The sequence below is a fragment of the Patiria miniata genome, unplaced genomic scaffold (genome assembly GCF_015706575.1).
Source record: "Patiria miniata isolate m_02_andy unplaced genomic scaffold, ASM1570657v1 HiC_scaffold_13, whole genome shotgun sequence".
Classification (NCBI taxonomy): domain Eukaryota; kingdom Metazoa; phylum Echinodermata; class Asteroidea; order Valvatida; family Asterinidae; genus Patiria; species Patiria miniata.
Window position 1 is genome coordinate 6,729,177 of NW_024037051.1, and position 12,554 is coordinate 6,741,730.

At 39.1% G+C, this 12,554-nt stretch overlaps 1 protein-coding gene across 1 annotated transcript in view; it reads left to right on the forward strand.

The window, feature by feature from the left end:
• The first annotated feature begins 267 nt into the window (after window positions 1-267).
• LOC119721156 (signal-induced proliferation-associated 1-like protein 1) overlaps window positions 268-12,554 on the forward strand; it is a 46,704-nt gene continuing 34,417 nt past the window's right edge. The window contains exon 1 of the mRNA XM_038191018.1: window positions 268-395. The gene's annotated coding sequence lies outside the window, so the exon portion shown is untranslated. The remainder of the gene's footprint in view (window positions 396-12,554) is intronic.

Sequence of the window (12,554 nt, forward strand, 5' to 3'; positions counted from 1 at the left end):
CGCAGTTGAAAAATGCACCGAGGTTTGACAAATGGTTGAAGTACTAAACTGGTAGTCTTGCCACCAAGTTTGATTTTAATGGGGGAAAGGGGACCAGCTTTTTTTTGGCCAAGGAAGATCACGTGACATTTGAAGAATTTGCGGTATTCAATTTAATTCCTACGAGCATTGTGGGTTATCTGGCGCAAGTGGCGTGGACAATGCATGCAGTGTACATTGAACATCATTATGGTGTCCACAGGTGTAGTGGGAATCAGAGCCTGTTTCCTTCCGGTCGACGGCCGGTATGCGTGCACGAAACGGCCGTGGATAATCGGACAAAATTTCGGATTTTTTAGAAAGTGTTTTGGATCAAAAATTTGTAAACAGCTGAGAACGACTGATCACAAACCCTGGTGAGTTATGATGTTACTGACACTTCTTTGATTTTAGGACGTATTCATCAGCTTTCATTGTACATTTCGTGACTGAATGAGATTTGTGTGCGTTAGTGCTGACAATCGTAGCCGTACATTTTCCCATTGAATTGAAGTGCAGATGTTGTCTAGTTTCCGGACAAGTGGGACAATAAGGTATAAAACATTAAGGCCTAATTTTTGTGTGAATTTTCAACTTATATATAAACTCCCTTTGTCTTCGAAAAGTTGAGTACATCTGGGGGAAGTGTTCAGATCTTGTCACAGTTTTGTGGGTTTTTTTGGAGGGGGAGTCAATAAAAAGTTAACTTTTCGAAGTGTTTGGGTGGAACTAGAATTCCATACATGGATATCAGTTATCACCAATTTTTTTCTGCAGTGACCTATCACTCTGCCATCAGAAAGCGATAACGTGTCATCAAAAGTCAAATTTAGCATGTTTAGGAGGGAAACTATTGAAGCATTTACCATGTTTACAGAGAAAACACTTTGAATTTTTTAGACCAGTCTCATACTTTTTTGTGCACAGTGTGTCAAGTGATGTCCAGGTAATGAGGTATGGAACTCTTTCCATTACTATTAATCATTGAGCGAACGTGCGCCTATGCCAGTGGATAGCGCGCCTGCCTCGCAAGCAATGCTGCTCGAATTCGAGTCCCAGCATGACCGATGTTTTTTTAAATGTATGTTCCGACAACCTTACAATGTATGTTCCGACTTCTCAGCCTATGTTCCGACACCCCTTTGTTCACACATCCCTATGTTTCAACACTCCTATGTTTCGACACCCTTATGTTCTGACTGCTCAACCTATGTTCCGACACCTCTATGGTCTGACCCTCTATGTTCCGACCCTACAAACGTAAACATACGATGGTCTCTGGCCCCAACGCACCAGTCTGAATAGGCGAACACAATATTTTTGCGTGTTGTCGGAACATATGGGTGTCGAAACATAGGGGTGTCAGAGGATAGGTTGAGCAGTCGGAACATATGGGTGTCGGAACATAGGGGTGTCAGAAAAAAGGTGTGTCGGAAGATATGTTTGTCGGAACATAGGTTGAACAGTCGGAACATAGGGGTGTCGAAACATGGAGCGAGCAGTCACCGATTCTACTGGCGAATCTCCCCATGTCATGAGCCTAGAGCTGGGTGTTCCAAGCTACTTTGTACAAAGTCTGTGGGCAAAAGTATTTTCCAACAAAATTTAAAAAATATTACTTCCCAAATTTTAAGTCCCAAATTTACTTCCGAAACAATGTAATTTGCAGTGACTGACCATCATCTTGAAAAAGTTGTGTTAGGATGCCGCACTTTTTGCTGGCAGAATTTTTTTCTAATAATAATATTGAAGCCATGTGTTTATTTTTAATACACATTTAATACACATTGTATTGACGTATGGGCCTACTCCTTTGATAGACACATCAATGCAAATAACATCAAAGTGAAACTTCTTCTAACAAGTCAGTCCACTAGGCAGGGAAAATTCATGCATTTGTGTGCACCACTGTGGTACAGTGCCCCTTTAAAACTATAAAACCAAATCAGATCATCAGATAGACAACAGAACACAGAAACCTTGGTCGAAAAATTAGTGTCATCATATTTTTATTTTGTGTGGGCAAATTCTTTGATTTATGAATGCACCTGCGGCACGCAATCAATAATGAATCAGTTTATGAAACAGTTATTTGCAGCATTGTGCATGGATGCATGGTGGTTTGCTGTACTGCATAATCCTAGCATCCGTGTAACACTGCATCCATAGGCCTTGGTCATTGTGGGTATTTGTTGCACTCAGATGTGATGGGATAAACCACTTTTTTTCAAGGATAATTATAGCATATTTGTATTCATTAATTATGAGACGCTGCATTTCAGATTAGTCAGTTTGTGGTGCGACCAACTAATTAAGTTCCATACATGAATAGTTACAGGTACCAACCCCAATACCGTAATTGGAAAATGTCTATAATTTGCACCCTTAAAATACGAGGGAAAAAATGTTGCAACCTGACGCCACTTCCGCGATTGTGTACAAAGTCTATGGAGAGTCAATTTTTTTTTAAAAGTATTTCCTAACAAAATTGGAAATGTTTCTCAGTCCCAGATTCATGTCTTATCATCATTTTTGCAAAGAATGACCTTCATTGAGATGATATACATGTATATGAAGAAAAAAGTGCGTCAGGTTGCAACATTTTTTCCAATACAGGTATGTAAGAGACCTTAAAATAAATCTTCAAGTTCAGTTTAAAAAAACACCTGGTAAGTGTAATGTAGGCCTACAACCCTCCTATGCAAAACATGCATTCTGTGCAAAGTTGTACTTTTTAGTCAAAATCAGTCAAGTAACTGTTCTCCTTGCCCACATAAATCAGGATTGACTGGCTGTGACTGTTACGTTACGTAACTTGATACAGCTATGCTTTGACTGTAGGTGATTGATGAGACAACAGTGCCCTCCAGTTTCCTGCTATTTGTCTGTTGACTGAATTTGACTAGTCAGAGTGCTTGCCTGATAGTTGGTGATTAGCCTGTGTAAAAAGGCATGGCAGGGGAAGTGGAAGAAAATTTTGACTGTCTGTGACTGCTCAAACAGTAGTAGGGCATATGGGTCATGCTATAAATTTTGGGTCCACCTTTTCCTGTCCCCAAGCAACGTGCCTAAAATAAAAACAGCGCGAAATGCCAAGCAGCGTTGCTTTGTGCTCTGCGTTCGCTGGAATTCACGGTGTCCTTAATGTAAAACCTCAAAAGAAATCGCCTGTTCTGGACAAACTCTCGGTGCTGAGATTTGTATAAAAGTTTGAGCACTATGCTCCAGAGAAAGCTGTGGAAAATTGGGACTTACGATTGTTTTTTTTTAATCAAAGTGTCATCTACATGTATGGTCTGTAACTTATACATGGGATAATCAATAGAATATTCTCGATATTGGATTTCTGATATATCGATTGTAATAATTCTGAAATTGACGGTGCTTAGAGTGTGGACTTTTTTTTTGGTGGTGTTTATTTGCATGCATTAGGTCACCAGTCTCGTAAAACCATCTGTCTTCCGTGATTTTCATCCATGAGTGAAAAAGCCTAGTTTCAGTTCCCACGGTAGAGAGAGCCCCCCTTTTTTTTGATAATCCAGGAAGTTGGTTTCACATGTCTGGCAACTCAAACATGCCTGGAGTGTTTTATAGAAGTTTTGGGAAATAGATTGACACATGGTAGTGCTTTTCGTATTTGTCTTTAACAAATACATGTACTTCAAACTTGTAGGCATACCAGTGGACGTTTTTGTTAGTAGTTAAAGGGAATGTACATCATTGGCTTTTGCTGTAATTTTCAGAAATGAACTATTTGAGGGGTTACTATAATAGATCAAATATTGTTACACTGACATGTTTGAAGTTTTGCATTTGAAAATGCTGGAAAAACCAAGAAAAACACAAATGGTGGCGTAGTCTGGTTCCCTGACTCCACTAAAGATAAAATGGATCAATTTCTAGATGCCGGAAAATTGTAAGGTAAGGGAACCAGTCTAGCTGGCCTGCACCCGTTCATGAACATGTTACCAATAGCAAACAAAATTGGACTGAAAAAACCCCGGTGAATTTGGAGCAGTAGTTGAAAAATAGTTAGGTTTTTCCAACGGTGGTCGGCCGACCACCGTTGGAAATGTATCCAAAAATACAATTTTCTTGAAACTGACTTCACACCAGGTGCCATAATTTTACAGGATGCTTTAGACTGTCAATTACCAACATCCTATTTAGGTATTTTGTAAAAACTTGGTAGTTTTATTTTTCGATTTGTTTGCAAAAGTTGTATATTCCCTTTAAGACTATATAAACCACTCATTGCATATGCTCCTGTGCAAATGTAGTCTTGTTTTGAAAACTGAGAAGTTATTGACTTGCCTCGGCGTTTACTAACTTTGTGTGTTCACATTTTATTGCACACTCTGATACGAAAATCTGGAAAAAAGCCTAGTGATATTTGGTAACAATAATAAGATACCGTAACCTCGGGTGTTTATTGTGATTGAAAACATTACCAAGCAGAGAGCGACCTTTTTAGTTAGGATGATGGTTCGACCTCTGTAACCCTCTCGTAAAAAAAAAGGAGAGATTTAAAAAGATGAACGCTTTAATAGTCGTTGCTATTCTTTCCTCAAGTGAAATGTATTCACAAAGCTGACACTGACCTTGTGGTGACGCTAGCTTGTCTGAAAATTGTTAGAATTCTGGAAAATAGAAAAACAATATAATTCTGCGCGACAGAAACAGTAAGCGCTGGCAAGTTGTTGAATTACCAGGCCTATTAAGGCACTTGAACCAAAGCTTTGTTTTGTTAGCTTTTTTGATTATTGTTTGTGGAAGCGCTTTTAACTGTCCTTTGATATGTCAGTATTTCAGGCCCTCTGATTTTTAATCCAGTCAACAAGCAGCAAGCAACTTTATCAAAATATTAAACACTGATAAAGTACTACCGATACATACCGGTACATTGTAGTGTGGGGGAAAATGTGAGTTGGAAAATTCAGCATAACGTTGTGTTTATTTTAAGTTGTGTGTGGATTTTTTGAGGTGCTAAAAAAAACACCATTTTATGCAGGTTTTAAAAGGGATACATGTAACTGACCTCGTTAAGGGGTACGATATTTCAACCTTTTTGAATTTTTTGCATACATGTACCGGTACCTCCACAAGATGTACCGTACATAACAGTAGATCAAATAATAGCCTAATTCCCTATCTTTATATAGAATTTGTGTTGTGAAATTACATAACTTATAGACTATGTACACATGTATTGGTAGGACTTTGATGGTCTTTTTTATACTGAAAGTGAAATACCCATACCAAGACCTAAGAATACATGTAGATTTGCTGGCTAATCTTTAGGACAAGGATTCTAAGGTCAGGACAATAGGCACATAAATGACGCTGCATACAATGTATACCAGTAGATGGACCTTACTAAGTGCACCGTGTGAGTCACTGATTAAAGAACCTGGATTTGCATTGTTGTGGGACTAAGGGTTGAAGGCCAGTCAATTTTCTTTCTTAAACATGTAAATTAGAAATTGAATTAAGAAAACTACATGTACATATATACATGTAGTACTGTTCATAGGTTGCTTATGATACATGTACACGTTGTGTACACGTACACTTGTATACATTGTACAAATGTACTTAATTTTTATGTGAAATAATTGTCCAAATGGTAGCACTACGGGTATGAACGGTACTTTGTACATGTACATGTACCAGGTACATACCGTAGTGTATAGTACATGTACATTTTTCGTGTGCCCGGCAGAAGGGCATGACCTTATGCAATAGCGCTCAATCACCAAAATGTTCCCAGCAAAAGGGCATATGCAGAAAACTGCCTCTATTTTAATGAAATTTAAAAATTGTCATCAGAAATTAATACAAGTTGTTCCAGAACTTATGATTCATACGTGTGACAAATTTCAAATTCGTACGATTTGTCTTACGTGTGGGAGAACATTGGATACGTAATACGCGCGGGGGAACAATGGAACCTTTCAGTGCAATTTTCTTGAAACTGATTTTTGAGTCAGAACACTCATATGCTCTTCTGCCGGGCACCCGACAATTTGTACTTGTGCAGTCACCGTCAGAGTGTGAATTTAATCTATAAGTAATTTTTTGGGTCAAAATGTATCCAAATATGTTATACAATGTGCTGATCATGTTGACATTCTGTTACCATTCCCAAATGATACGATCGTTACTGGTGCTGCATTGCATTCATACCGGTACATGTACATGTATGTGTACCCAGGTAAGATGGATGAAATGTATGCACATGTACATGTGCATATGTGAGTTGCAGTAATTTTTCAAGGGTGCGTATTTTTCAGTACACATGTACCAGTAAAATTTTGCACTGTGTACACTTGTTACACAAGTTCAGCTTAATACATGCACTTACTTTAAGTGTTTTAATACATGTACATGTAGGTCTACCTCCTATTTAGACATGATTAAGTGCTTGAATAGTTATAAATACATGTGTGTACAAGTACATGGTTTACGGTGGAAGGAGTGCATGTACGTAGGTTTCGATCCAACTCGGACCCAAACCAACTCGGACCCAAGCCAACTCGGACCCATGCCAACTCGGACCCACTACCAACTCGGACCCATGCCAAGTCGGACCCACTACCAACTCGGACCCACGACCAACTCGGACCCACTACCAACTCGGACCCACAACCAACTCGGACCCACTACCAACTCGGACCCATGCATGACCAACTCGGACCCATCGTTTTCAATCATTCGACATCGTTTTCAATCATTCATTTCATAAAGTTTGTCCACTTCTCATCTGTTATTACAGTGATGCTGTTTAGTATAAATTTTCATTGTAATTGTAAGGTAAATTATCTCATATCTGTATTGCAGCAGTATAACATTTTTGTCGTTGTAAAGCGCATTGTAATGCTATTTTGAAATGCGCTTTAAAAGTGTAATTAATTATTTATTATTTTTATTTGTTTCCATTAAACCATATTGCGCTTTAAAAGTTAAACCAATTATTTAATTTCATTAAAACATATTAATTGACATCGTTCACACCATCTTGCTAAATTTAACAGCAATTTATTTCGTTTTTAATCCAAACTTCAACGTAACGAGTATACAAATTAAGAACAGATCTTCATAGAAAAATAAAATTGGAAAGTATGGCATTAAAACATAAACACTTTCAAACATAGCATTATTAACTCAATAAATATTACAACATTATAAGCCAATAAATAAAATAAATAAGATATAAAAACAAAGTCTTTTCTAATCTCTATTTTAAAAAACCCACATAAACACCATTGCACACACTGCAAGAAAAACGAAGGTTCCATATTAAACAAAAAGTTAAATCAAAAAAGTATAAAAAGTTAATCGGATTCGTAACCCCCCCCCCCCCCCCACAAAATTCAAAGCCAGCATGTGAATTAAAAAATGATCAAGTTTAATCCCCTACAAATAGAAATATGCAATGTCAATCATCAAAAAAAGGAGTATTGAGCTCTGGGAAGATTATCCTTCAAGGACTTACAGGTAGCTGCCTGTATGTTCCACTATGATGTTCCACGGGGGGAAAAAGTTAAATCAAAAAATTATTAAAATTTAAACAGATTCATAAAAAAATCCCACAAAATTCAAAGCCAGGATGTGAATTAAAAAAACTCAAACAATTACATGAAATGAAAGGCCTAAATGGTTATTTCAAATTAATAACTTCCTCACTGAAACAAAATGTGCCACTTAAAACCACTTGTTACACGACACAAAGGCCTGCAAAAACAAACAAGTAATTTATTTTTTACTGAAAATTATAATCCTTTGAATTTCGTTATAAGCACTAACATTAAGATCACCTATAAATATAATCTCTGAAACTAATGATTGAGTCATTGTTGGGTCCGAGTTGGTCGTGCTTGGGTCCGAGTTGGTAGTGGGTCCGAGTTGGTCGTGGGTCCGAGTTGGTCGTGGGTCCGACTTGGTAGTGGGTCCGAGTTGGTAGTGGTTCCGAGTTGGTAGTGGGTCCGAGTTGGCGTGGGTCCGAGTTGACATGGGTCCGACTTGGCATGGGTCCGACTTGGTTTGGGTCCGAGTTGACCTGATACCTGTACGTACATGTATGTAGGCCTATATTTTGGATTTCAGGTTAAAGGGAAAATACAACATTTGCAAACATCGAGAAATAAAACTACCAAGTTGTTACGAAATACCTTACTAGGATGTTGGTAAATGACATGCTTAAGCATCCTGTAAAATTATGGCACCTGGTGTGAAGCCATTTTCAAGAAAATGGTATATTTGTATACATTTCCAACGCTGGTCGGCCGACCACCGTTGGAAAAACCTCACTATTTTTCAATTACTGCTCCAAATTTACCATTTTTTTTTCAGTCTAAATTTTGTTTTGCTAGCTATTGGTTCCATGTTCATGAACGGGTGCAGGCCAGCCAGACTGGTTCCTTTACCGTACAATTTTCCGGTATTTTTGATCCATTTCATCTTAGTGGAGTCAGGGAACCAGACTACTTGAATATTTTTGTTTTTCTTGGTTTTTCCAGCTTTTTCGAACACAAAAACTTCAAACATGTCAGTGTAACAATATTTGATCTATTATACTAAACCCCCAAATAGTTCATTTCTGAAAATTACAGCAAAAGCAAATGTTGTACATTCCCTTTAAACATGTTAAAGGAGACAGGTTCATGTGAACTAAAGTGTACATGTACATTTTGCTATTGTTCATATCTCAGTAGGGGAAGTTTTTATCAGTTGATGAGTGCTACGTACATGTACCGGTACATGTAAAGTTCAAATGTGCACATCAGGTCTTCTCTCAGTCAGCAACATGAATGTTCTGATATAAACATGTCAACCAGTGACAAATGAAGACATCAATTACTTCAGGCACAGGTTGCCATAAATCAGCGTTTTGCCTGGCAGCGTGTGGACGGGTCCGCAGTGTCTGGACATGCATAAAAGCACACCAACTGAAAACATCACGCCAACTCAAAAGGGCGAAAAAACAATTCCTGGTATCCTACCATCCGGATCCCTTTCTCACTGCATGGTCAACGATGGGTGACCCGTACAGCTGCAGGGCACCAGTGTACGTAGCTGGACTGTTTTATAAGCTGTGCAGTTGCCGCAAGGCATGGCCGTGGAATGTTAATCTTAAGCATTTAGAATGTTGAGTGTTGCTTTGATCATCATACAGAAGGAACCTTTGAGTTTGAAACCTGGGTCTTTTGTGTTTGGCCGTTCTCCGGACAACAGGTCTAGTGGCCAATGGCCTGGCATGCAGACCACTAGTATTATATTGTACATGTAGGTCAGATCACGGACACAATTCAAAGATTTGAGAAGTTTATAGTGCTGTCATGGGCGTCGCGAGGGGGGGGGCAAGGGGGGCACTTGCCCCCCCCCCCCCCCCCCGGAAAAGCCACCCCAAAAAAAAAAAAAAGGAAGAAAAGAAAAGAAAAAAAAGAAAAGAAAAAGAGGCGCGAAGACAAAGTGGTGTAAATTTAATGAGTTGGGGGGGGGGCAAAATGTCCCTGCCCCCCTCTAAAACTGATAAATCGAGAATGTGTTGAGAAATACAAGCATTTTTTGGCAAAAGATTTTTTTGCCCCCCTCTAGAAAAAATCGTGGCGACGCCCATGAGTGCTGTGCATTTTTTAATAATTTAGTATCCGATTAGTCGAACTTGGATTTGGTGGAATTTTTGAAAATTTGTAACAAGCCGATCAAGTTTTACATACATAAACATGCAAAGTTACATGCACTAGTCGGGAATTAATGAACCGCCAATCAAGAACATTATACATCAATCAATGTATCAATTTTTTATGAAAAATTAGCTGATACTTTACAGATTTTAAAGATGCAAATCAGAGCTAATTTATTCACGGAAGCTCTCAAATCATGTGTGGAAAGTGTCAACCAAAAAAAAGTTGTTCTGTACAAACTTTAAAATACAATGCAGCTTTAACCCTAACGATCCCCAACCAGCCAAACTCCAACACCAGGGTTTGTTGGAATCTGTTAGGATGAGTACTGCACTAGTGAACTGACTGTACTTTACCTACAATTAGGCATACCGGTACCACAAATAAACAGAGTCCAACTGTTTATACACACAGTTTACCATTATGGTGTTGGGATTTGCGAGGATGAGGAACGTTCCTAGTACATGAAAATCACCCTAGGGAGTTAGGGTTTTAATGCAATTAAAACAGCAGTATTGACATTTAAATTCCACATTTTCCTGAGACCGCTCTCATGTTTCAAATATTCATAAGGGATAGAAAAATGCTATTCGCATATTCGGCGGACGATTAAAGATATAGTCCATCTTTTGTAATTTGTGCATTTTGTTCGTTTGAAGCAACAAAAGTGTTCAAAAAAACAACTAATCTGAAGTTTCAGTTCAGCTTCAGCTGTATATTCCGAGAAAAACAGCATTCTAGGATCTCAATTTCACATCAAAAGTTGCTGAATCACGTTTTGAATTGTTTTGAATTGCAGCTATACGCGATGTCGCGCACTGATCCGACGCATTATAACCGCGCGCGCCTGTGCGTCGTGCCAATGCTTGCGCACACTGCGCCGAATAACAAAACGAACTACTAATTAAAATTTTCCTACGGTGCGTCTTAAGACGCACCGTTGGAAAGGCCTTCTTTCGTTGATTACTTCAAAATGTTAGCTTGCCAGAAAGATTAATTTCACAGGGAGTTTAGTCCACTTGCTCTCTTTCAACCAAGTATGTTTTTCATCAATAATACGCCAGTTACTTTTTCAGATGGCTGCAAATGATGGACTATAGCTTTAATTATTAGAATATGCGGTACATTTGGCACAGCCCTAGAATTGTATGGGAGAGATGTTATGACACCTATATGATCAATGTATGGCTGCGTCAAAAGTACTTGGATACGGCTGGCAGGTAGAATATGTAACACACCCTTCTATGGAAAAGTTGTGAATTATACTGAGCCATAGCCCCAAGTGTTCTCGCCAAGAAATAGAGCGTGTAAGATGACCTCAAAACCTACAAGATTTTATTAGAATAGGCCTACGGCACATCTAGAATTGATGACCAGTATTATAAAATTCAGATTGTTGACCTCAATTCATCCGTTCCATCGCTCATGTGGATAACAAGTGGGTAAATTCAAACATGAGAATCTGTGACTAGACTAGTCAGTGTTTAGTACCAAGACTTTCACATAAAAAGATAATATGGACAGGCGAGACTTGCGTGCTCTATTCGGACAAAGCCATACTTAAAAAAAAAGGTAAAGGGGACGAACCTGTGTTCACAGGAACGGAGTGCCCATCTATCTTTCATTAGCGATTGGGCCAGACTCATATGCTGCTGTGGGGGGATCGCCACACCTCCTCCGGCCGCCACAGCGAGTCTGTTAGCTTCCCAGCATTGAACAATGCCCAAGTGCGTGTAGATTGCAGCTGGGCGGAAAGTCAAGATGGCATCTGCCGTATCATAACGCCGAATGATGGGAAGAGACAATTAACTGAATTAATTCAAAAATAACTGAAATCCCCAAACAGCTACAAAAACTGGAAAAGACAAGGCTGACAAACCCACTCTATGACCACATACAATTTCATTTTTTTTATCATTACTGCTCCTGCATTGCATGAGTGCTTTAAATTGTATGCACACTAATTAACGCAAGTTTTGGTAAGGGCCTAAATCCGCAATCTTTGTTCCTGACGTTTCTCATCTACGGTACTCTCCAATAAGTGGGGAGTAAAAATCCTGTTTGCAAACACCATTCGCGTGTTGGTTCTGGTCATACTGAACCCCGTTCTCATGTTCATTCAACACAAGAACAGGGTTTCGAATACGCCCTATCGTAGGAGTCTGTGCATGTTCACTTGAATTTTTATACAAATTGTCCAGTGTGCAAAGTGCACACTAGACCATACTGTGTCACTTGAACAGTTCCTGCATGAAATTTGCGGGGCCAGAAATCTCCAAGTTCATGCATAATGCTAAACATAGTACCGGTATGCGTGGCAGTGGGACTTGGTAATTAAGAACGAGTGGTGCATCCACAATCCCATTATATCACACAAACACAGGGTGATAACGGCAGGCTGCTCAGCCGTGATTGATGTGCTACCAGTATGATGAGGGAGTCAGGGGAGCATACAGAGTCAATCTGTCACTGAGATCATGGAGCAAGGAACAGACTGAGATAATGCACTGTCATGAAGTGAATTTATGAAGTGGGGTGGGAATTCTGTGTCCCCACTGGAATCCTAATAGAATGATCGGGTCTGGACTTTGAGGACTCCGTTTATGAACAATAGAGGGCGCATTGTGACCATTCAAGAGAGTCTTGCGGGCGGGTCACACTCAAAGAATGTGTGTACTAAAGAACATGCACACATAAGTGTTGTGCATCGGATCGGGTTGACCAGGCAAAACCGACCTGAAACATTATACAGCCTGTCTAAAAAAAAATGGTACAATCAGAAAAAATATTGGTTAGATATGAAATTTCAAAATAAGTCATTCTTACTTGGCATAATATTAAAGAACAAAG